The sequence below is a fragment of the Aulostomus chinensis genome, chromosome 2, assembly GCF_037954235.1.
Source record: "Aulostomus chinensis isolate RoL2024-O1b breed Wild chromosome 2, RoL_Achi_v1.0, whole genome shotgun sequence".
Taxonomy (NCBI): Eukaryota; Metazoa; Chordata; class Actinopteri; order Syngnathiformes; family Aulostomidae; genus Aulostomus; species Aulostomus chinensis.
The window spans coordinates 30,353,552-30,379,201 of record NC_141321.1 but is presented as its reverse complement, the minus strand read 5'-3'; the positions used below and the strand labels follow the sequence as shown (position 1 = coordinate 30,379,201).

The 25,650-nt window shown below is 43.5% G+C and overlaps 1 protein-coding gene across 6 annotated transcripts in view; it reads left to right on the top strand.

Moving 5' to 3' along the window:
* Window positions 1-25,650, top strand: part of chst8 (carbohydrate (N-acetylgalactosamine 4-0) sulfotransferase 8) — a 227,987-nt gene that overhangs the window by 49,528 nt on the left and 152,809 nt on the right. Inside the window, exons 1-3 of one of the 6 annotated variants that reach the window (XM_086189510.1) lie at window positions 7,980-8,257; window positions 12,000-12,565; window positions 12,699-12,819. The exons of 1 other annotated variant lie outside the window; for it this stretch is intronic. The gene's annotated coding sequence lies outside the window, so the exon portion shown is untranslated. Of the gene's footprint in view, window positions 1-7,979; window positions 8,258-11,999; window positions 12,820-25,650 lie in introns of those variants that run through there. 4 more of the 6 variants (XM_086189548.1, XM_086189521.1, XM_086189502.1 and 1 more) reach the window with 4 other exon arrangements.

Genomic DNA, 25,650 nt, shown 5'->3' with positions numbered 1-25,650 from the left:
TCTGACCAATAACCGAGGCCGGGGACAGAACTAGACCAGATGGACCAGACCTGACTGGAGAATCTAGGTGAAGAACTTCTACATGTCTCCTGCATATTTGGCCAGAATGCAAAAGTCAATGTTATTATGGTGTCACGCTACACTGGTCAGATCTCAGGCATTTGAAATGCACTCGTAATGGAGTTTGAACATGTATTGTTAACTGACATGGATTTTGAATGTCATGGTATTTATATTTGTAGTGTCGTTTATATCACTTGTGTTGGTGTGTAAAGCAGTAGAAATAATTCCACTCTGGTCTTCTAGTAGGTGAATCCTGGTTAAGTTGGTCTGAAACTGATTTCACCTCTTTGAATCAAATCAAGTTAAAAGACAAACTCCATAAAGCACAGAAAGATCATGTTGGTACTCTGATTAATAACTGACAGCAGCAACAACATAAAGCTGCAACATTAGTCCATATAAATAAAACATTTGATAACTTTTTTAGAATTTGAGAGAGAAAGTAAACTAGAAAGCTCTCAGGGAGCAAATTTGTGTGCCAAGAAGGAAATATACTGCTAATGGCTAAATCCTGGCCAAGAACAGCCTTTCAGGATCCAGGATCTTCAGTTTCCTCCATTTACCACCAATATTTCCACCAATAATATAATATTTCCAATCAAGATCAGTCCATTCATTTTTTGAGATCTGTTAACATCAGACACACGTCGGCGAACACTTTCGCTTCCTGGACTGAGGTGAAGAATAATACTTTAAAATGTAAAGTGAGGCTGTTAAAAGTCAGTTTTGGCGAAACCTGTTGTTCATAGACTAAATTCATTACCAAGCTGCAATCTGCATCAGGGCTTCTGGGGGCTGATAGATAGGATTGCTACTCATTGCTCTCTTCCTGCACTCACACCCAGAGGGCACGGTGATGGATGATTGGCCGAGGACAGCTGCTGCTCTGCCTCTCAGGAGAGTAACTAATAGAACAGGGGCAAGTGGGCCAGAGAAGAGTACAGAACTGAACAGAACGCCCTGGAGCACAAAATTTTATCTCTTATCAGCAGGCAAAAGAAACCACTGGGCATAAGAATCCCATATAGCCTCCTCTTATCTGTTAATATTTCAGAAAGATAAGGTGATGAGGGAAATGGTGATGATACCATAGTGAACATGTTTCATAAAGTTGCAGTGTGTGTACTCCCCTCCTCTCATCACCCATAAAGATGTCCAGCCGTATCTCACAAGTGAAATCTGACAGTGCACGTGTTGAAGCCTCCTCTCCTCTGTAGGCTTGTGATTTCCAAGATAATAGTCCAAGCATGCATATTTAATGAGCAACACCTGCTCTGAATTTAATATGCTGAGAAACACTCATAGCATCAGGAACAAACATCCTTATAAGCCGCTCTGCTGCAGCCGCCCAACACAATGCTGGAATATGTACGACATACGGAGGTCAAAATACTTCAACCGGAAGTTTACCAGCGACCAGAAGTTGGCAGATACGTGTCATCTTCAATACGTGGTGTGAAATCGTAACATCGTCATTAATTCACTTTCTCTGTAAGGAATTACCATTATTCAACTCTAGGATGAGCGTTGATGCAGATATGTGTGGTGTTCTCAAGCTACACAGGATAGAACCGCAAAAGCAGAAGCCCCTGTCTGTCTGTTTTTCTTCAATTTTTGCAGCGACAGAAAGCAGCATATTAATACTATTATTACTGTGTAGAGCTTCCTATCGACTGTCTTACAAAGCCAGACATCCCTCCATCGCAGGGTGCCAGCAGGGGAGAGATGTCTGCCTCATCCCATTATAATTCTGCTTTGGTTTCAAAGGAGAAATCTTCTGGCTTGTTTGTATTTGTGTAAGCCAATCATAATGGCTGTGGGTGGAGTTACGCCCAGGAGGCAGCGACGGTGAACCATGATAGGTCCTGATTGGTACATGAACCATTTCCCCTATCTGGTGACCATCTGAGGACAACTAATGTCATTTTTATTTAAGTATTCACCAAGAAAACCGAGCAGGCCTGCCTGCCTCAGTGCGTGATCAAAAGCTTTGCTAAAACTGTTCACTTTCACTGCGTTGGTTGCTAGCTGCTTGCTAGCTGCTTGCTAGCTCATAGACTGTTGTATTTTAACATAGTGACTTTGAAAGTAACATCATAAAGAAAGTGAAAATGACTGAAATAGTCTCCCAGTGGCAAGCTTGCACCTGCAGCCTTGCTCTTAGATTTATTGTGGTCCCTTAAATTTATTGAAATGTGCATTTTCATTAATTCTGTGCACAAAATGGGCTCATTTAGAGGCTCGTGGTGCTCGGGCCGCCTCCTAACACAGGGTAGCAGGTAACGCATAAATGGCTTTTTGACATCTGCCAGAACCACAGGAAGGACCAAGATGTGCTTCTGGTCCTAAACAATGCAAGAAGACAGGCCCTCATTGCTTTAGTTCCTCTGCAGGAGAGGGTTTTGGCAGCACTGTGTGTGTTTGTGTTTGTAGAGGCTGAGAAGGTGAAGGGTGCCCTGAAACCGGTTTTGAGGAAATTTATCTGTCATTCCATCAACATACACAAGGAAAACAAGCTGGTGAAAGCAATTGTGCTGCTGGAGCCTGCAAATGCTCACATCTCTGTAGGACTCAGCTATGTGATGAAGTCAGTGATGAAGATAAATAAGCATGCAAAGATGATCAGGAGTGGACAGTGATTGAGTAGGAAGATTGTGTTACTTTGTTGTATCTCTTCCTTTTTACATTCAGCTCGTAACGCGTCATCCTCTTCACTGCATTTGTTGTAAAACAATACAAATTATTTTTAATGATCAAAAAAGAGAGTGTGATGCGACAAATATGACAGTTTGAAAATGCAGACGTGATGAGCAACACGCTGCCATTCTCTTATTCCGCTAATTGTCATTTCCTGACGATCGTGATGTCAAATGTATCCCTGGAAAGCTATTTGATTGAGAGATGTACTTGATGCAGCTGCTTGTTGCTGCCGAACGGTTTGTCGGTGTTGCTTCAGGACACATCCTCTCAGTTTGTGCAGACACAGATGATTGTGCCTGTACAGGCTTCCAACCAAGGGGAACCAACCTTAAGGCTTTCAGAATATGTGTTTACACCCCAGAGATGTGCTGTAGCAGTTGCTGAGAGCTGGTAGGGAGTCAAAAGTTCAAATATTTGTGACCTCAGAGGTCATGTGTGCAGGTAGAAGCTGGTACTCTAAACTCCGCTGTGATTGTGCTAAGCAGTGGATCATGTTTGTTAGGGCATGAATGAAAGTCCTTTTTATTTCCAGGCTCACAAAGCAGGTCCTCAAGATCTCACTTACAGTTGTTCTAATTAACAGAGAATCCTTTTACTGCACAGGTGACGGTTACTTTGTAAATCTTCAGCTCAGAGCAGTGGGCGCTTTGTTTAATCTTCCATCCACATTCCCTGGAGGGCTCACTGCAGAGAGTATAACAGCAGGCGCTTCTCTGGGTGTGGCTGCCTGCAGCATTCAAGCCATGGGAACATTAGAGGAGCATTTCCCTTTCACACTGAAACTGCATCAGCTTTTTAACATTAGAGTCTGACCAATAAGAATGCAACACAACCAATATTGCAGCTCTGAATATGAATATGTGCACCTTTTGCGCTTTCTCTGATCGAGAGAGCCTCGGAGTGCTGAGAGCTGCAGCTCTACAGGCAGCGTTTGTTTTGTGGTTCCGTGGGGAGAGTTGAAAGGTTTCATTTGGGTCAGATCAGTCATGCAGCTTGATCCCCAGAGTACATTAGAAAGAGCTGCAATAACGCTATTAGAAAGGACAAGGAGCTGACTTGAGTGCCATAGTTGCCTTGTGGTGCTTTTAACATGCCCTGTGGATCCTTTGGATTCATGAGATAGTTTTGGGGTTTGTGTCAGAAGCCTCCTCCCAACCTGCTGTGGTGTGGGGAAACTGCCCTTGACTGGCAATGAAGAAGAAGAAAAAAAGGGCTACAGGTAATAGAAGTATGAAAACATGAAGGGCTCTGTCTCTGGAAGCCATTTCCAAAATAGAAGAAAAGCTAAAGATGTAGTTACCATGGGCTCAAAGGATGTAGAGGTCAAGCAGAGTTCAGGCCCTTTTTTTTTTTTTTTTGAGCAGTGCTAAATGGAAAAATACAGGAGGATGGTGCATTCAAATCTGTTCATTGGAGTAATGACAGAGTACCGGACCATCGTGGCACCATTCCAAGTGAAACGAGAACCCTTAAGAACAAGACTAGAACAGAGAGGAATGGAAATACAGTACCATGATGGGAAAAAGACCGAATTCTCAAAATGGACCCGAGTGCAGGTGCTAATTACACTGACGAGCAGTATGTAGGGGTCTCGTTTCATTTCTCTTTTATTCCTATTCTAAGCTTCCCTCCTCCACAAACCTCATCTCTCTATTCTTTGACATTATTTCCCGACTGGGAATTCTGAGCCAGCTTCAGGTATTTGAAAGTAGCGCTACAAGCTAGCAGGAGTTTCGTGCCTGTTTAGCTTAAAGTAGCAGGTGTCATTGTGCAGCAGAACAAAACAAAAAAAGAGTTTCATTTCCAGCATTCTAAAACTATTATCAAAAGCTTATGTGGCAAAAAGTCAACTTTTATATAAGATCCAGACTTACTGGCTATTTTTGGTGGCAGTATAAACTTTTCCTTTCTTTTTTTTTTTTAATAGAAATGCCACATCTTGACTTCCAGTGATCAGAGAGAATGTCATTTAAGGTGATGATATGCAGAGGCGCCATCCTCATCTGGCAGACGGCTGCTGCAGTGCGGTATGAAAGTGCTCCCTTTGGCAGTGAGCATGAGATTCACCAGAGATAGACGGAGTCCACTGGCACTTATACTACAACCTTACCTCCTCAAACACTTCCACTCTGTTCAATACACCGATGAAATACACTGTCCAAGTTTTAGAAAGACCGAAGCTGTGGTGGAGCTGAAGAGTGTTCCCATTAATGAATCATTATTTGTGTTTGCTTTGAGAAGCTCTTGGTCTCTAGGAAATGAAATGGAAAAATAAGTTTTTCTCATCTCCCCCACCCCCGATACTTGTTCCAGCAGCCAATTTCCATCTCATCTTGATGAAGGGTGGATGGATATCATAAACACCAGTCACAGGGATGGGGGGGGGGGGGGGGGGGGGGGATCCAGTATGCCATCATGTTTGTGGTTTTAAAATGTGAAATGACCATACCAAAAGTTCTATGATAGATATCCCAGATTATGAACTGGTGCGGTGAAACTCCTGTTTGAAATCCTGGTAAAAAGACACTATCCCAGCAGTACAGCAGCACGAGAGCTTTTACAATACAAACTGCTGTTCGATTGTAAAACATTTGCAAGGAGTTTTAACCTCAAAAGGTTTCCTCTTTCTGGAATTAAATCCGCTCCAAGAGTAGAACTCTTAACACACAAGGAGCAAATGGAGGCAGGAAAAAGAGCTTGCATAACTCAAAGACCGTCCCAGCCTGTGACACCACCTGAAATCACTTGTCTCCTCCTGAACTACAACAAATTGGTTGCCGGGTGCCAGACAGAACCTGGCAGATGGAATCAGATATATGACCACCAGACAAGTTAAGTCACAAATCATCACTTTGCAGTCTCGGGAAGAGACAGGTTATCCTGTGGTCTCGACATAAATATGAATCCTCCTACCCCAAATAAAGCCATCCTAAAGCACATCACCTATCTGCTGGCAGGTGGAATGGAACTTCTTTGGGTTTATTTCCCTCCCCAACAACCCAGAAAAACATCTGAAGCTACAAAAGAAACGCCTAAATAAGATAAGCATAAAAACATGTCTTGTAATTCACTGGCAACAGCCCAGTTTCCATCCAAGAGGTGAAGTCAGTTTGCATTAACAGCCTGTCAACAACCCTGAGCAGTTGAAGTATTTGCATATAATCAGCATACAGACTAAAACGTACAGCCTGTTTACAAAAACCCAACAGTATGCTTAGTAATCCACAAATACGTTAAATGAGCTGAAAACAGACAAACTGTAACACTTTACACCCTACGGATGAACTATGACTTTAATCTTCCTGTTTGCATGGAGTCCATAGTTTAACCATCTTGTACGTCGTGCTTGGGTGATTCTTTTTGTCCACATCCCAATATTGGAGCAGCGAGCCAGGGACTTGGCTGTCCACTTGATGCCTGACTCCAGCTCAATGCGACCACGCTGGAAACCTCAAATGAGGCGCAGCACAAATGCATTCATCTCCATCAGAGGAGCACAGGATAAACTATCAGAGAGGTTTTGGTCAGCCGGAAATGTTCCAGACCGAGACCTGGACTCTAGTGTGTCCAACGCAATCACGGGACGTGATGATGCTCGACTGTAGGCTGCGGTCTCTTACTCGTGTCTTCATTACCTCTGCCATAGCAGGTGCAGTGCAGGCTCGAGGAGTGTAGAACGGGTAGAAGAGGAACCAATTAAATTTGGGGCAGATTAGTCATAGCACCACCCGCTGGCAACAGAAAATTACTTTTTTTTTGTTGTTGTTTGCACTTTGAAACAACTGTGGCAGTTTTCATAATATGAAGTAGAAGCAGCCAATTCCACCATAGAACAAGAAAGCTGTTGTCGCTGGATTCTGGTCACAGTCATAGCACCACCTGGTGGCTACAGTTCGGGGGCCTGACGGATCAAACATGGATTGATTCACATCAAAATTGTCTTCATTTGATGTACAGCAACAAAATATGTTTAGTGTGGGTTCTCTCGCGCCACCCAGTGGACACAGGAAGTGATCATTGCCCCACAGAGCAAATATGAATAAAAAGTCCAAATATGAATCTGGTTTCACCTCCCTCTTGCTCTGTTGGTCAGCCTCATACTCACAGACATGCTAGGGGTGTGAGGCCCGCTGGTTGCAGCCTGCAGCTTTAATTAGCACCTGAGCGTAACAGAGCCAGAGGGCTGAAAGTTTGGTGAGGAATCAGGAAGTTTGGTGGTGGGGGCATCAGGAAGTTTGCTGGTGGGGGCATCAGGAAGTTTGCTGGAGGCATCAGGAAGTTGTTTGGTGGAGATATCCTCCCTCTCTAGTAACACGGTGCTAAAATGTAGCAGCATTCAGCAATGACATAAACCAAACTTCTGCACTGCGATCGTTGCACACTCTGTCTTATATCACACTCTTTATTTTGAATACCCTGTTGCTATGAAACCTTGCTGCACTCAATTTTTAGTCAAACTGTATCTTCCTTTTTCTTCTTCATCTCTTTGATAAATTGCCCTTCGACCACAACTCCTACTGGCCAGGGAGGACACAAGGTGAAAGTATCATTCAGGCTTTGAACCGTGATGGAATGGGAGATGTTTTAATGCTGCGCAACAGTCAATACTGAAGGAGAAACAAGGCCTGCTCAGTTGGAGGATCTTGGTCTTATTCTGGCCAGTATAATTCATTCAACTGTTGCTCATGCCCATTTATCATAATCAATCAAAGAGCAGCTGGGCCAAAAGAGCAATTTAGAGCACTGGAGAGTTATGCTATTCCTGAGTCTGTAATATGTTTGAGAAAGATTATTTAAGGCAATATTGGACCACAGGGTGCATTTTATGTCAGAATGTAATGAATCATTCATTACTTGAGATCCATAGCTTACAAACCTGCCCACAGGTTAATGCTGAGCATAAAAGATCAATGTGACTTTAACGTGAACATACGAGTACATTCAAAGTAGCAGATCAAGCAGACCAGATGTTGAGATATGGATCCCTGAAAATATGGATGAACTAAATTTGCAATGAAATTAACAGAAATGCTTCGGTTGTTGTCCCTCTCTTAACTTGTCCTCCTGCACTGTCAATATTTTCCATCTTTGTGATCGTGTACCAGCCTGACTGGTTTCACCTGTTCCTCGACTCTTCTGTCCTCCTTCCCTCCCAGGGCGGGATATTTTGGGTGCTTCCTTGTCTCTCTGACAGTTAGTTATTTGAGTGAACTATGACTGTGGATGTGTGTTTTATTGTTTAGATTCACGGTGCTGGATGAACTGGGTAGATCACACCCATTAGAGACTCCCAGCCTTTGTCCTGCATGAGGCGAGTGGATCGTTCTTGGTTCATTCTGCATTTTGCCTGTTTTAGTCTTTGTAGGACTTCCTTCATTTGATCAGGAATAGTATTTTGGACCAGTTTACTTTATTTTCATTGTGGATGTTCCTTGTTGTGGGACTCACTGGATCAATACCAATTGGATTTCTCTTGCTGGACTCGTCATAAAAGGTAAGTGTTTGTATTTGTTTTTAAATGAGAATTTGCATCGTGCCCTCGTCCCTTGCTGTGATGAACCCACACCAGTGACAGGACCTTGGTATGAATCTTGCAACAAAAGGGAGGGAAAAGAACAGTCCCCGAGGTTGAAAATAATCTGTGGGAGTTATATGAGTGGCAACTGCTTGCTTTGGGCGGACTTTGGATCCTAACACTATTGATTATGAGTAGCACCAGATGCCACTGGATGAGTGATGAGCAGTGAGGGGATACTGATGGTTGTGCCAAGAGGGGGTTGTTTGTCTTTTAGCAGGGAATTGTGTCGACACATACAAAATCCATCAGAATCTAGCTGTCTGGGAGACGACGTGTTCATTTAAGCCCATCAGATGAGTCCCTTCCAACATATGAGTTGCTTGACTTTGTGTTTATTTAATGAAAACAGGTTGATTCACGATGGAAGCGGCACGAAGCTTCGTTTGAATTCTCAGGTGATCTCTTCCCAGGCTGCTGTATCTATGAGGAAATCTGTCAGTGTTGTCTAGTAAATGATCCCCGATAGAATAGTCAAGTCCGTTTTATTTATCTGGAGAACCAAATCCCATGACTCTCTTGCAGTACTTTGATTGAGTTTGAACACACGAGCAAGCACCTGGACTCTGTGTGAGGGGCCATCTGCCTGGACTGGCTGGGGTGAAGAAAGGTGGGGGACAGAGACAGAGAGAGTGATACGGAGGCTGTGAAAGGCCATACTTAAAATACCTTTGTCACGCCTTTCTTAATTTAAAAACTCTTTATTTGCAATGACATCACAAGATAATGTAGTAATTATCTTGAAGGAAACTCATCATGTCTTAATGCCAGTTTAATCAAGGTAACTATTCCATTGTAAGCAGTTTGTTCTCGTGAAGACAAGTTGTTTTCAAGTAAATTGTTTGATAATAACAAGGCAGTATCCCAGATAACAAGATAGAGGGAGAGAGAGAATACACAACAATAGCAGCTATAACAGGGAAATATTAGTAACAACTATGATAAATGTACTAATACGAACATTAACACAATACAGTGACTTACACAATATTAGTAATCCATCCATCCATCCATTGTCTTCTGCATATTCCTGTTAAGGTTTGCGGGGGGGGGGGGCAGGAGCCTATCCCAGCGGATACGGGCGAGAGGCGGGGTTCATCCTGGACAGGTCACCAGTCCATCTCAGGGCCAACACACAGAGACAGACAACCATTCACACTCACAGCCACACCTACGGTCAATTTAGAGTATCAATCAGCCTCGTCCCCTCTTGATGTCTTTGGACTGTGGGAGGAAGCTGGAGTACCAGAGAGAACCCACACAGGAACAGGGAGAACATGGAGACTCACACAGAAAGATCCCGTGCCGGAGCTGGGACTTGAACCCGGAACCTTCTTGAGGTGACAGCGCTGACCACAGCACCACCGTGCCGCCCTATATTAATAATGCAAAGTGTAATACAACATTACTATTGCTAAGGCCAATACTACTCTTACTACTACTACTTCTAAAAAAATCATCCAGAAGTACATGCACTCATTTTCCTGCCTTCAGTGATGCAGAACCAGGCAGTACTTCTAGTTTCCAGTACATTCTCTCCTATCAGGTCTGCTGATACCACACACAGTGTAGCAGTCCCAGTCCCAGCAGAGCTGCCGTGCTGCAGCTGCTGTGCTGCAGCTGCCGTGCTGGTGCCTCTTAGATCTACAGTACTTGGGCGATGTTTTGCCCCACTTACATGTGCAGCAGCTTTGTGAATTATAAAGGCTCCACAATAAACCCAGGTTGTGCTGCAGTGGATAGCAAAGCCTTCCTGTGGGTCCGAATTAGTGCTCTTGGATTTGTACCCGGAGTCCCTGCAGCCAAACAAAGCCTGGAGAAGCGTTTACTTTTCTGCCTGACACCAGCAGAGGGGGGTGTGCTCAAGTCAGGAGGAGACACTGGATGTGGCGCCGGCTGGAGAATCACATGTTCCACAGCAACCACACCCAGATGAAGCCTGACACTGACCAAAACACACACACACACACACACACACACCCCTATAAAATAAGGTGTGGACATCATTTCAGGAGAAATGCCATGTTCAGACTGATACTGGGATGTAGTTGATAAGGTGATTAGTTTCCTTTGTGTGTTGACCTCTCTGAAACACACAAGTTGAAATAATCATTGTCACACACATCTGCCAGTTTATTAGGTACAGCTTGATAAAGCCCAACAGCCCTGCTGATTGGAGAAGACTTGTACTCACTACTCCTACGACATCTTCATCCATACAAATGACATTGACCAAACCCAGATTCATTAAATCCAGATTTCTTGCAGCACCGTTTTGCGTTGACGTTAGTCTCATCTAGGTAAACGTAATAAATTGACAAGTGAGTTTATACGTTGGCTCCGATGGCTTTTGTTGGATAATGAGAGACGAGCATATATCTGGCAGTTTTATATTCAAATGAATCCTTCCCAGTTCTACCATAGACCTTCTCAAGGGGGAATAGAGGTTTTACTAGTAGCCAGTTAGGAAACAAAACTGGAAAAACCTACTGCCCCCCCCCCCCCAAGTGCCTAGCATGAACACTTAGAGGTTTAAAATAAAAAAAAAAAAAAAACAGGTTGAAGAAAGCCCTACTGCAGGGCATTATGAAATATTCTGAGATGAATTATGCACATCCTCTGGCTTTTGATATCTACCCCACAGGGCCTTTTCTCTTTTCATTAAAGCTCTATTTTTTCCCGACTACCCATCCCTTGGTTAGAGAAAATGACTGGGCAAAATCCTTTAGTTCAAATCAGTGCAAGATTAAACGGCTTATTGTGTGAGTGTGTGTCTTTTGTGATTCTGATGGCTGCTCACTGGCTGCACTGCTTTACTGCAGCTTCATTTTGGTGAGGCCAAAGTGGCACTTTGATCTCATCACAGTGGAAAAGTCTTTAACAAAAACATCAAATCAATTCGGTAACAATCACATAAATGAACTTCACGCTGCAGGTCTGAGGGAACGAAGCTCAGCGGACCAGCCAGACAGTGAAAGCTACTCAGCCCGGCTGTCGTGCTGGTGTATTCATCCCATCCCAACCTCAACAACTCACAGAAGGATAGAAAAGATCTCACCCACATGCTGCCGAAGGGCCTCAGAGACGGAGAGAAACAAAGAAATGTTTTCATTTGTTTCTTTGAAACATAACTTGTTCCTACAGCTTGATTTGGGTTTTTTTATGCTACAGAATAGAACTTTTCCCACAATTTCATGATTTTGTAGCCGTGAGATATCAATTGTTCTAACACTCTTGATATATTTCCGACCAGCAGATAGAACTTGTTCCTCCAGTTTCATTCACCAGATGTAACTTGTTCTCACAATTTGATTTTTGTTTTCTCCTATCGGTGGATGCACAATAATTAAATTGTGGGAACGACTTCTATCCTTTAACTATATCACCCCCTTCTCTCTCTACCTCTCTGGCCGCTCCGGGGCTCCGTAGCTTCGGCTGCAGCGGCAAGAAAGTAAATGTGATTTTTGCCACCAGAAATGTGATGAGTCGAGTATCTGAAGTTCTTCTCTCAGTCCTAATCACGAACCCTCCCTCTTCCACGCACTCGGAGCGAGTCCGTGCGGCTGTCTAGCGCTCTGCTCCTGGGATAGAGGGAGACTGGAAACTCTATGCCGCCTCTACTGAAGCTCACTCGTATTTTTTTTTTCTCTTATTATCGCAGCTCGTGATCCTACAGTAAGCTGCTCGCACGCGGAGCGCCACCATCCACCTCCCATCCCGCCATCGGGTTGGAGAAGATGGGCTCATGGCCTAACAATAACGACGGAGCTCCTCCACGTTACAAGAAGTCATTAATGAACCGGGATCGCTGAAGAAGACACTCCTCCTCCTGCTCCCGGCTCTTCCTGCTCCTCTCCCCCCCCGTCGAGGCGTGGGAGGGAATTCACTCCCACCGTTATCAGCATCGCCTTGAAGACAAAGGCGCCGCAGCGGGATGAAGATATCTTCTAACAGCAGGAGAAGTGACTCCTAAAGTGACTGCCGCTGCAGCCGAACCCGCCTGGAGGGTAGACGGGCACCGGTCCTTGGAGACTCTTCGGCTTGGGGGGGTGGGGGTGGGGGGTGGGGGGGAGAGGGATGCGCAACGTGAGGAGAGTGAAGAGCGACAGGCTTTGTGATTGGCCGCGCTCTTTCTAAAAGCATCGGGGGGCCACTGCGAGTCATGTTCGCTCCAGCCAGAGCATCTACGAGGTGGCATCAAACTTGAAGCGGACGGAAGCTTATCGTGTGCGTGTGTGGGTTTTTTTTTGTGCGCGCGTATGTGTGTGTGTGTGCGTGTGTGTATGTTCGTGTGCGTGTGTTTTTGTGTGCAGTCGATGCGTTCACGGCGCAAATCATAAACTTGCATCATTTCCTAAAGGAGAGGCGGACGCGCTTTCCATGGTGCTGAAGCTGAGCGACTCGGATCATCATCTAGTGAGAAGAGGACGAAGAACGTCGCTCCGCTTCACAGCTGTGTGGTGTTTAGGAGCCGCGGCCAGGTAAATCCAACATACCTACCTGTTCAGAGGACTGGAGAAAAGCTCTTTGGTTTTTTTTGTTGTTGTTTTTTCCCTGATGTGTTTACTTCCACCCTCTGTAACCACAGTGAGTACTTTAAGATGTGCGTGCTGCATCCTCCGTTCTGAGTGACCGCATGTTTTTTTGTGAAGTTAAAATGAAGAATATTTTGTCATCCCTCACTTTAGAGTTGGCTCAGCTTATACTGCAACTACAGTGGAGCCACGGAAAGCCTGTTGATTTCACTCCCTTTGATTACCCCCCCCCCCAAAAAAAACCCAAAGCCTCCTTTGATGTCCATTACTTTAAAGTCCCCAAAGTAGTTTTTCTTGTAATTGCTGCACTTTCAAACCCATTTAGCATCAACATTTGGGAAAGAACCTCTCGTGTTCTTATTTTATATTTAAAAGAACAAAACAAAACCGTGACCCCTAAGATAATGGCTGCTTTTGTTTCTCTGCTCTGTGCGTGCGTGTGCGCGTGTGTAATTCCACACACATGTTAAGGTATCACAACAAGCATTGTTGGATTGATTTCACAACAGTGAAGAAAGTGGTTTCGGTGTGTGGAAATACAGAAAATAGACCATTTTAAGAATTGTGGATGGTGACATGCTATGTTTAGACAAACGGGCTGTTTGGTGATATTTGGGTTCTTTGTTCTGGAGCTGTAACTGGGCCAGCTTCCAGTTTGTGCTGGTCTCACTTTGCTGCCTGCTGCTACCAGATAACTTCTCGCTGAACGCGTCCTTGTAGTTCTACCCTTTTGTGGTTTGTTTTTGTGCTCCGCTCGTATTTCTCCTGCTTCCAAAATCAATTCATACTTTGAGTCTGTGGAACTCCGTGGTTCGCGGTGAGGGTCGGTGATCCATTCCACTCTTGTTAATGAGTTTTATTGTAATTTGGCTGACCTGTGGTCGTGCTGCTGAATGCGATAACTAAACAGAAAAAGAGCAACAGATCTGGAGCGCCATCCATCCATCTGGAGTGCTGTTGTTCAAATGTCACACGGGATTGTAGTGTTCAAACCATCCTCAACTGTTATTTTTTCTATTATGACACTTAGATAATAAAAGTAATTTGAAACATTGCAGTGACTTGAACAGTCTTAAAGTTTCAAATTTAAGTTGTGTGCGTTGATATTTCACTCATTCAGTAGGTTTGCTCAACTTGGTTTCCGGCAGTCTTGGCTCAGAGCTTAAACAGTAAAGTTGGAATTGACAAAGTTTGCACATTAATGAGTGCTGGAGGAAATTAAGTGCGACTGAGTAGAACTTTCTAAGGAGTTTTTACAGCAAATTTAATTTGAGTCGGGTATTTGTGAACTGGATTCATGGGATCTACCCTTTTAGAAAACAGCAGGATTTACTGATTTATGCTGCGGGCCAGTGTGTTTTCACACAGGATTCAACACACAACGCTGAATTTCCATTTAAACTGCAATTTTTTTGGTTCCACCGGCACACAAAGTTATATTGGGTTTTGTTGTAGTGCACATACATGGATGCTGAGAGTGCAGTGAAAAGTATAGCGACGTAACACGACAGGCAAACACAACAGCAGCTACTGTTATTTATGTCATTTATTCATGTCAGCTCAGTGTGAGTGTGTGTCTCTGTCTTTTGCTGGTGATGTTTCTTCTTCCTTCTCATCAAAACTAAAACCGCAACAAACTGAGCTGTTGGTTTGCTGTAACTTAATTCCGACCTGAATGGCTTGTGTGTGCCGTACTGACTTCCTCGCGCAAAGACAAACCCTCCACAAGATCATAAACATGGGCATTATTGCTCAGCAGCTTTAATCAATAACGGCACCATCCTCCATCCGGGGAGAAGGGGAGCGCAGGTGTCATCAAAGCAGAATAAGACTCCTTTGAGGTCGGAAATGCGAGACTCAATGACTTCACTCAGCTGGGTCACTGGACACACAGCAGAGCTTTGACGCATACAAATTGTGCTTGAAGATGCTGCGTTCATCCTGGGAGGCTCAGCGGCTGGCAGGGGACCAGCAGAGTGGGGACATTGCACTCCAGATGGCCCAGAGAGGCCAGAGGAAGAGAGCCGTCCAAGCCCAGCTGGGAGTAAGGGAAGCTGGGCTGCTGGTAGAGAAGAGTGTGAGTGTGTACGTCATTGTGGGAGGGAAACAAAGACGGAGAGAGCGAGAGACAGGGAGAGAGAGGAAGAGCGGGTGGTTTAGTGTTACAACTAACTTGCTCATTGCATCTAATGTAATTACATTTACAGTTCAGGTTTGAGGATATTTATTTGATTAAAATACAACAGGTTACAAAGCCGCGACTACACTTGTTCCTGGGTGGCACGTCAAATGTACCAATAACTGACGGACAACTGATAGTCAGCTGGAACAGCGTGTTCCTTTACTGACAATAAGATTGGACATTTAGCTGTTGCCTTTCTCAAGAGCATGAAATATAAATGGAGAGGAGTAAATTTCTCAGATCTCTAACTTTACATGCAAGCAAGAGAACAAGTGTACAAGACACATTGCTACCATTACAGCAAAGCATAAAATAGTAAAAACGTGCGGATGCATGACTTTTGTGCTGGAGTTACACGACTCATTTGGCTGAAAGCAGAAATTTACAGATGTCGATATTATCTGTACAAATACAAGTTTATGAGATATTCACATTTTGTATCCTTTTTGTATAAAAAAAAAAGCATAACATCACAAATTTGAAAATAAAGTTTTTTCTGGTGTCCAAAAAAATTGCAAGAGCCCATGAATGATATATTAACTGCACTGTTTCCTCAACATTTATTTGCTATAAATAACAGAAAATGAGCAAAGGAGAAGAGACTTAAGTGGATAAATATCAGCCATCGGACTGATATTTAAGAAAAGTAGACCTGCAGGTCCGATGATGTGCTGATAGTATCGTGCATCTCTAGTAAAAGGATGGAGGCACCTCCCTCTTCCCGCCTTGACAGACCAAAGTATTTTGCTTGGTTCCTGAGGAGTGAGACGGTGGGTCTCAGCAGAGCACCGCTGCTGGAGCGCATAGCACATCACAAGATGCTCTTTCAGCCCAAAAAACCCTGTTATTAGGCCTGATTGCCTTCAGAAGAATAAACCTGAGATACTTTTAGTGTTGTTTTTTGGGGTAAATGGACACAATCTGATTGAATGAATAAAAGCTATAACTGGTGAGGTTTTGCCCATCGTTAGGTTTGTGAAAAGACAGCGGGAAAGTGAAATATGAGAGAATGAAACGTGTATGTGTGTGTGTGTGTGTTTGTGAGAGAGAGAGAGAGAGAGAGACAGAATGTGTGAGCGAGTGCGCGCACGCGCATGGAAGGAGTGATAGGGAGAGGTGTGGGTGGGAGAAGAAATAAAAGACAAGATGAAGGAGCTTGTATGTCTGTGCACCCGTGTGTGTGTGTGTGTGTTTGTGTGTGTGCGCGTGCGTGCGTGCATAGAAGGAGTGACGACAGGGAAGCAGAAAGGGTTGGAGATGCAGAAAATGAAAGAAAGAAAGAGGCACGCACGAGAGTGTGCGCCTGTGTGTGGGAGGGGAGAGAAAATGAAACTGGAAGAAGCAGGCGTGTGTGTGTGTGTTTGTGATGCAGAGAAAGCATTGCGAGGAGTGAAAAGGCAGGAGGGGCCAAAACAGGGGGATGGGGGGGGGGGTGATGAAAATGTGTCCCTGGGAAAGTGAGAGAGCAAGCTTAAATTGAAAAACAATAAAGATCAAGCTATTATGGCGAGGGGAGAACACACTTGCAGTAAGTGTGTGGTTTTGATATTGTGTTCCTCGCCAGTGTTTTTAAGCAGCACATCAAAAGCTGCATTAAAAAACAGGAAACGGGAAGAGTTCACTCAACCTGTCAGCTCTGTCTTACCTCTCCGTGTCCCGCCTCACTCACAGGAAACATGTGACGCGCGCTGGTCATGCTGTACGTGCTTCATGGCCCCTCGCTTCAGGCACATGACCTCCCACGGTGAGCTCAGAATCTGATATTCACTCCTCGCTCTGATTGAGAGGACGTGTTGTATGTGGGAGGCTTTATTTATTTATTTTCGCTCTTTCTTTCTCTCTCCTCCCCCTACTGCATGCATGTGGCATCTTGTTGCGCTCCTTTGAAAGTCGAGCCACCTGAGTGCAGAACTCATGACGACAAAGGCAGAGTGAGGCGAAGCACACCGTCTGAAGCCGAAGCCGCTTCCATTTGGGAAGTCGCTAGAGAGCAGAAAGAAAGAAAGCATGGTCTTTTTATTCTGGCACATCTGCTCTGTGATGGAATGGAGCATGATCTGCACTTTGATCACGATGAATTATTCCTATGCCTGGCTATAAATACGGTCTGTCTTCAGCACCCATCTCTCGCTCTGTCCTCAAACCAGGAATCAGTGCTCACCTCAGAGTGGCTCTGTCCTGAGAATGTGGGTGTGTTGCAGCTCTGATTTTCTTCCTGGTACTTTGAGGGAACAGAAGCCCAACCTCAGCGGAAAACTTTTCAGCGTCGACATGTTATATATTCGATACACTTCAGTAATAGCACAATTTTTTGTGCAAGATTGTATATAAGAAACTACAAAATGTTTTGTGCTTCTGTCAGGATGAGGTTGTTATTTTATATTGTTCCCTCTTCCAATGAATCCCATGAAAAGACCAAAACCGTCTGTCTTGCAAAACTGACTTACCCTCTCCGTCTATGCCACTCAGCCTCAAGCACTTTTATTCCTACAAGACCAAAACATTCTGAGAAAAAAAAAAAAACAATTTCCCAAAACGTGTGGAGACTGAAATATTTACCAAACAAGACGAGGTTAGCTGAGTGAAAGCCGGACCCGGACATGTGTTGGAATATGTGTTGACGATCAGTGGACTGCCCCATCTGTGTTATACCATTGATTGCTTCACAAGTAAAGAAAGAGGGGAACTGTGGAGGGTGGAACTTGATTTTTGGACGTATAGATGTGTTCTGATGCTATTGCTTCTCCTTATATGGTCTAAAAACATTCAGTTCCCCTCTTGTATGCACACATTGGTGATGAAGTTCTCTCAGGGTGGGACTCGGCATCGTTTAAGTTGGAAGTTTTGCTTCAATTTATAGTTTGTGTATTTATATTCCCAGGAGCAGGTTCAGAGAACATGAAACTGGAAATCAGAACACATCTAGTGTCTAATAAACTGTTGTGTGTTTCCTCCAGAGGGGCGGCCCGATCCAGCTGGGTCACTGTTCTCTTTTGCTTCTATTGACTGATCGTGTTAGTGATATATTTCTCCTTTCACAAATTCAAAAGCCCACTTTCTTGGCTTTTGACTGTTTCTCCACCTTGTCCCTACAAGTGTCAGGGAAGGGGAGAAGTTAGTCGTCATTGTACACCATCACTACCCGTTATTGCCTTGTCACTCTCAACGTGGTACATTGTCAGTCTTTACTGTACTAGAGGGCCGGGACCTGATCCCTAGCCCTCTTGGAGATAGTAGTAGTATTCCTGACCACACAGGTACAGCTCTATTGGTGACACTCATACAGACACACAATAGCAGTGCACGTTTGTTGATTTTCAGCCAGTAGGAGGAGGACACGGCCTTACAGCACATTGCCACGTGGAAAAACATGTCCGTTTAAATAACTACAACTTATACAATGAAGTCCTTTTATCTTACTGACACTCGCAATTTGCTGAGCGTAAGGTCAGTTGTTGGCTGTGAACGGTTCGCTCTGGCTGCTAACAGCTGCCAGCTAGTTCCGAGGCTCGCTAGTTACATTAGCGTTCTCGTTCTTTTTGTTCTGCTCGCCCTGTAACACAAGCAGAGCCGTTTCTATGGAGGTTCTGTCATTTTCAATGACCTGAGGACCACCTTATTGTGTCCAACGAAGCCGATCCAACTGATTTCAATGATTTTTGACTGCAGCAGCTGTCGCTACATTCACGTTATTGACCAGGTGTGTTTCAGGCGTTAAACGAACTTGTCATGTTAACATAGTGCAATAGTTGGTTTTTCATTCAAACCAAAGTCTTTACAGATTATTTGGCAGGATAAAAACCTATTGTACTGGACGATGCACTTTCTCAACTGACATTTTTGGACAGTTCTTCTTATAGTTTCACCATTAGCTAAATAAACATGGCTGGCTCTTTCCGCAAAATACACCTTTTCATTCAAGTATCACTTCACTTAAGGATGTTGTAAATGAAAGCTTTCCCCCTAAAATACACTGAAGTATCCCTTTTAACTTTGCCAAAAGGTCCTTGTGACCCTTTCATTCTCAGAAGATTTTCAGGTATCCACACCACCAGTCTTCTGAAATTGAAATATCTTGGCTTAGATAATCATAATTGAAGAGGAGATAAAAAGACACATTCAAAAAAACAACAACAAAAAAAAACTGGACACGACGCAATGTTAATATAAGTGTTAACGTTCTCGCGCTGTTTCATTGGTACTCATCTCTTCTGTTGACTCCTCTCGATGTTTGGTTTCTTCTTTTCAAGCTGGTACAGCGAGAAATGTTCATTTTGTATTAATTCCTTCATGACTTGTTCGTCCATTACTTCCGGCCACATGGTGTGCTTGAGCGTATTCGTTACAGCTGGGATATTTACTTGTGCTTTCCATATCCTGCAAGGAAAAAAGGCTTCGCATCTTCTAAATTTGGCTCTTATTTTTTTTGTGTTTCCTTTGTTGTCCATTTTTAAGAAGCTAACTAATGCTGACGGATGATAATGAGGGTGAAGCATACATGCGCAGATGTGCTGTATTATGACAGTAACTACCGTGAAAGCTGTAGTCTAAACACTTGGGCTGGGGAACATCCTAATAGGCTTTCTGCGATGCTCCTAAATGAACCCCTCAGCTCAGCAAAATATTTTGCCTCAGGGACAAACGTAAGATAGTTTATGCAACCAGTTACAAGTCCTCTTTAAAAAGAAGGGCAAAGTGAAAGAAACAGTAGCTTAAAGGACTATTTTTTTTAAATTCACGCCTATATGTGTTATAGATGTAGTGCTGTTTATAGTTTTTATGCAGGTAAAAGCCAGTGCAGACGTGCAATCATGGTCCCATAGAGGCTATTATACGAGTGGGGACTGCTACCTTGTAAGTGATAAGTCACAACCACCTGGCTGTGCCTCCCTCCCTCCCTCCTCTTCAGCCCCACCCTCTTGTCCAAGTATGGTCACATTTGGTTACAAAGAAACAGGAAACCAGACTTGATCCAGCTTCATAACAGGAGGCTACAAACCAGTGAGTCACATCATGCTGGCTACGTGTGCAAATACAAAATAAAGTCTGGCAGCAAAGTGTTCCAGATGGATGCTGTCAAAATACAGTAAATAACCATAACACAACGTTATTAGGAATAAACTACAGAAAATACAGAGTTGATTTTGAGGTAAAAATGTGTTAAATTTGCACACAGCATATTGTTGTTGATAAATGCTCATTAAACACTGGAAGAAACAAATATATTATGCCAAAGCACATTAAAAACAACTGTCAGATTAATCTTTACAAATAAGTGGTATTCATTAGTTATTTTATGAAAAAGTCTACATACAGGAATTTGCTTTTCAGATATTCTTTAAATAAACAAAATGTCCTGTACTGTAGAAAAATGCAGGAAGCACATAAAATAAAGGCAAATATCTGCACATTCACAGTATTAATTAGAACTACTGTATTTAGAAGCTGAACAGTGGAGAGCAAACATTTTATCAAAAAACAAAATGTAACTTAGTGAAACTGGTCTTGGTTTTCTGAAATTCTAATATATGAAACAATAAGCACTTACCACTTAATTTCTAGCACGATCAATACATGATTTCTGATCCAGCGAGCTAACTGCACATTTTTGGCATGATCAAAATGCCTCTGATGTGCCAGGAACAAACTACAGCACAATTCTTCGGAGAACAGTGGAGCGGTGACAGAGGATGGCTCCAGGCTGTGCTTTAGGAACAGTCAACAGAGACTGCATCTACGTCTTTGTATATCAGCGCATCCCTCGGGGACCTGCTGTGTTTCTTTTCTTAGCATCGCTGCTTCTGCTTGGGAGTTTGGCTGATTTTTAATGCCGCAAAATTCCTTGTTCGTCTACATAGAGCCATCACAACATCTCGCAGCCGCACCCAGAAAGTATGCCGCTATCAACCTATCACCTCTAATGGGAACAAAAGGTCAGTCCTTAATTATTCATTCGGGATGTCAAACAATGCTTGCCGTCTGTTATTTAGGGTGGGGGAGACCCATTGAATAATTCAGGGGCAGGATTCTCTTTCCTTAGAAAAGCTGGGTGGTGGTTCAGATGTTTGCAAGAGTCTTATCTCCACGCGGGAGCCCTCTGTCATTCCTGAGCTGACCTTGGCTGTCTCCGCAGTAGCAACACGGGTGGCACAGAAGGTGGCAGGGACTTGTGTTCTTCCTCTGTGAGCAGGCCTTCTTCACACAGCGAGAGCTAATGGGAGGGACTGCGGGGAGCTGGCCGCTAAGTTTCCCCAGTGTTTACAATACACCATGTGCCACATTGTGCCGGTTGGGTGCCAATGTATAAAAAAAGACAGATTACTATTTTACAATGAGTTATTCTGCTTTTCATGCGGGGTACGTGTCTGTTTTGGTACACTAGCCATGACAATTGCTCTTAAGCGGCTTTCTTAAGATGTAAGGGGTGTTCATTGCAGCTGAAGAGGCAAAAGCAGATATTAATGCTATTAAAGTGCATTAAACTGAAGAACGCCTGTAACGTGAGTCACTTCCTTGAAAGGATTAGAGCGAGTCTGCATGGGGAGGATCCAGAGGAGGGAGAGAAAGTGTTCATCTCATTACTTGAGAGGCAGGAGCAAAAGTGAGGGACAGACGGGAGGGAGATAAAGGGAGCGTGAGAGAAAGGGAGAGCACGGATATGCTAACTCTGTCATCGCTGAACAACAATACCAAGACTCGCCACAGATACAGTACTGATGGCAAGCAGCCCAGAGGAAATCAAATCAGAAGCATTTCTCTCATTGTAAGTGCAATCAATAGAATGGCCCTGTCTTCCTGTGTAGCCGCTTTCCTTCTAATGTAGTTTAAATGATGCTTGCACTGAGAGGTGGTTAAACCGACGTTAAGAGATCTTTTTGAAGACAATTAGAACTGCTTAGATCCTCGAGCGATGATTGAAGTCACAATAGCAGCAATCAAGTACAATAGCGCACGTTGCTATCTTTAGAGAAGCACGGCTTTGTTTGTGTTGTATACTGACTCATTTCTGGGTTTTATATTCACAAGCTTGGTGTCGTGAACCAAAGGCTACCAGAGGTGATGAAAACACGCAGGTTATAAATCACGACTGTTGAGTGAATGTGAAATGTGTTGTGTGCCGAATCCAAAGTGAAGAAGTTTAAAATTAATAGCTGACTTTTTCCTGCCACCTGGACTTTTTGTTCGGTTCGGGATCAAGGTTGATAAATTGCAGAATGATAGCAGAGTGTTATTTGGGGACACTTACCGCCTTATTACCCCCATACTGTGTTCTGCACAGAGACAATGCTCGTTTATCTTGGAGCTGAAAGATGGTGGAGGAGAAGCAGGTTTCATTGGCGTTCCCCTGGAGGGAGGATGTGGATTGGCCGAAATGGAACTGGGGAGCACTGAGAGGCCTTTCCTCTCAACCTGTCAAGGGGACGGGTTCAGCAGCGGCTGCCGGGTCAGGTGCTCTTTAAGTTTGAAGACAGCGTGGTGCCTGGAAAAATCAAAATGACTGCCAGAGTCCTGCTCCACTGCGGGACTCTTATAATGTTAACTCACATATCCACATGCCAGGGTTATGATCAATTATGCTGAAGGGTTGCTGCCAAAATTAATTAGACTAATTTATTTAGCTTAAGCTTGTCAGTAAAGACTTGTCAGCAGATACAGGGATTTTAGATGCAGATGTCAATTTGTGCTGTAGATGAACCCAAGTGAGTTGTTTCCTCGTAGAGTCAGCTGGCGGATGCACAATTCTGAGGAATAATCGCCGTTTCCAGTGAAGTTATTTCAGTTAAAACAGGTAAAACTATTGGTTTAAGTCTGTTAGCATCTACATCAATTTGAAACTTTACTGGAGCTGTGAGCTTTTAAAAAAGGAACGTTATATCAAGGCTGAAGAAATGGAAAATGATGGTGCATGAACTGCATATTCAGTGAGATGTTGTGGTTAAATTCCTGAAATCCTTTCATCAACCAACAACATTTACCAAATGGATAAAATGTCTTCAGAAGAATAAAATATATTCCACCGCACTTAAGAAACCTCTGTGCCTACTCCACACAGCTCTTTGTAATCGCAATCAATGAGAGAAAAATAAAATATATTAATATTCAGAAGTATTTATTTCCCTTTTTGTCAGTTTAAAAATGTAACAAGTAACAACATTCATTGAAGGTTGTTAAACTCCAGGCAGTGATGCCACAGTAACGTGCCTTTATGCAACAACATGCATGTTACACATTTGGACTGCACAACTTGGACGGGCTGTCTAGCAACCAAAGGGTCGCTGGTTCGGTCTCCTCCTGGAGACCCATTCATGTCCTTGATCAACCCCCAGTTTCTCCTGATGAGGTCTGTGGCTCCCACTGTCCATGTAAAGAGCCACTGCGGATGCAGAAATGCACTGTATACTTACCATTTATATCCAAGTGTAATTATTTGCACAAGGTCCTACTTGCAGTTTGTGTTTCTGCAGACATTATGATGGCTCTTTCCCGTGTAAGTCCCTACAGAAAAATCAACTGCGGCCTTTTAAAAGGAAATAATAAAACAATGATTGCAAAAATTAACTGTCAGTCAATCTTAACGTGAAAATATGTTGCAGTCCAACTTCTTGTCAAGGTTTTGAGTGGAACAAGTACTCCAGCCCCATTAATGGCTTGGTTAGCACAGTTGGGAATTTTAACAGTAGACTAATTACATGCTGTGGTTTACATAAATCTACTCATTCACTTTCACATTGCTGGGAACAATTATTGACAACATAAACTGCTCAGTGTGCAAATTGGTAGCTGTATTCCCTATTGAACTAAAAACATGTAATTATGATTCATTATTTGAGGTAAATTGTGAAACGTCTGTATAATTAATTAGTTATGGATGGAATCACTTAAGGTACGGTGTAATTTACCTTTAAACTATTCATCATTCAGTTGCTGAGTTTCTACCTTAATTGAGTCAATACAAACACATCTGCCTTGATTGTTGTTTAATGTTTTTGGTTAAGTGATCAATTCGTGAACCACCATAATTACATCCCGCCTCATGAAAGAAAATGAATCCCAATTTTTTTTTGTTTTTTTTTGTGGTTATCAGCTTCTCCATATGATTAAACAAGAACCAGAGGCAGTGGGCCGCTCATTCAATTAGTGTTTCATTTACCACATTTAATTACCCCCAATCTGTGCCCTCTTTGACCCTGCAGGAAGCCTCATATGACTAATGAATACTCTTACCTTTCTTCCCTGTCTGGGAAATCGCATCAACGTATATTTCTCTCACACACACACACACACACACACACACACACACACACACACACACACACACACACACACACACACACACACACACACACATACTTTATGTTCTTCTCTGAGATGAGAATGTATTGACCAAAGGGTTTCAAGCCATGTCCTGACAGCCTCTGTGATCTTCACAGCTGGCCACTTTGCTCCAGCTACCTTTTGATCTTCCAAGAGCTTGTGCAGGTACAGGTAGAGACGATTCGTCCTGGTCACCTGTTGAGCAACGAGTGCACATGTGTACGTGCAAAAGGAGTCACTTCTCATGTAGCACCACACTACATTGATAGGATGAAACTCCTCGCTTCCCACTTCATTTGATGAGGATGGTGACTCACCTCACCATGGGCCTATATGTTTTGGAGAGGAGGCTTGACCTTTAGTATCTTTGGAGTCGTTTAGCATTTGAATTGAGTGGCAAACTTCTCGTCGGGTTTGAATCGATGCTACTGTGGTGTTTAGAACATCCTCTCGCTGAACTTGTATCACACTCGTAGCTTGTGTGCAGAGTAAAAAGAAGCCACAACTCATTTTGATAGCGTCATTAACTTGTTGCAAAAGATTTAGAGGAAAAATGACCTTCAGTAAATTGCAGACTGATGCAGAGTAATAGCATTACAGGAAATCATCAGGGATATCAGTGTAACTCTACCCTCCAAACACCCACAGCTTATCCCGATGCATGAAAACTGCATTACCACGACCTGGCAGCAGGCAACAATACTCATATATTCAAATACAACACTTCCTGGTAGTGTGGAACCAATTCAGGGCAGCAAGGTGGTGTGGTCGTGGGGGGTGCGTGCTCCATCCTCCTCCCTCAGACCAAAGACATGCAGGTTTTGTCCGAGGGACACTCTAGGTGAGAATGGTTGTGTGTCTCTTTTGACCTGTGATTGACTGGCGACGTGTCCAGGCTGTAGCGCTCGCCTCACGTTAGCTGGAACAGGCTCCAGCTCCCCGGTGAACCTGTCCGTGATGAGCAGATAATAGATGGATGGATGAATGATATCAGTCCACCAGCTGTCGCCAGGCACGGCTATGCTTCGGTCACACATCTTATTATCCACCCTTTTTTTTTTGTGTGTGTGTCTTCATTATAATCTTGTCATTTAACTGCATTCGCTACACACTGTTAGAGCAGCCATGGTTTCCTTTAAAGCAAAACAGATTCTGAAGAAGAGATGAGTCACACGAGTCTCAAGGTTAGAGCCCTGAAGAATTCACCTGCTGAATGCTGCTTTTACAAAAAGAAAAGGAAAAAATACAAAAAGGAAAAGCTTGCCATGGAGATGTAAGGA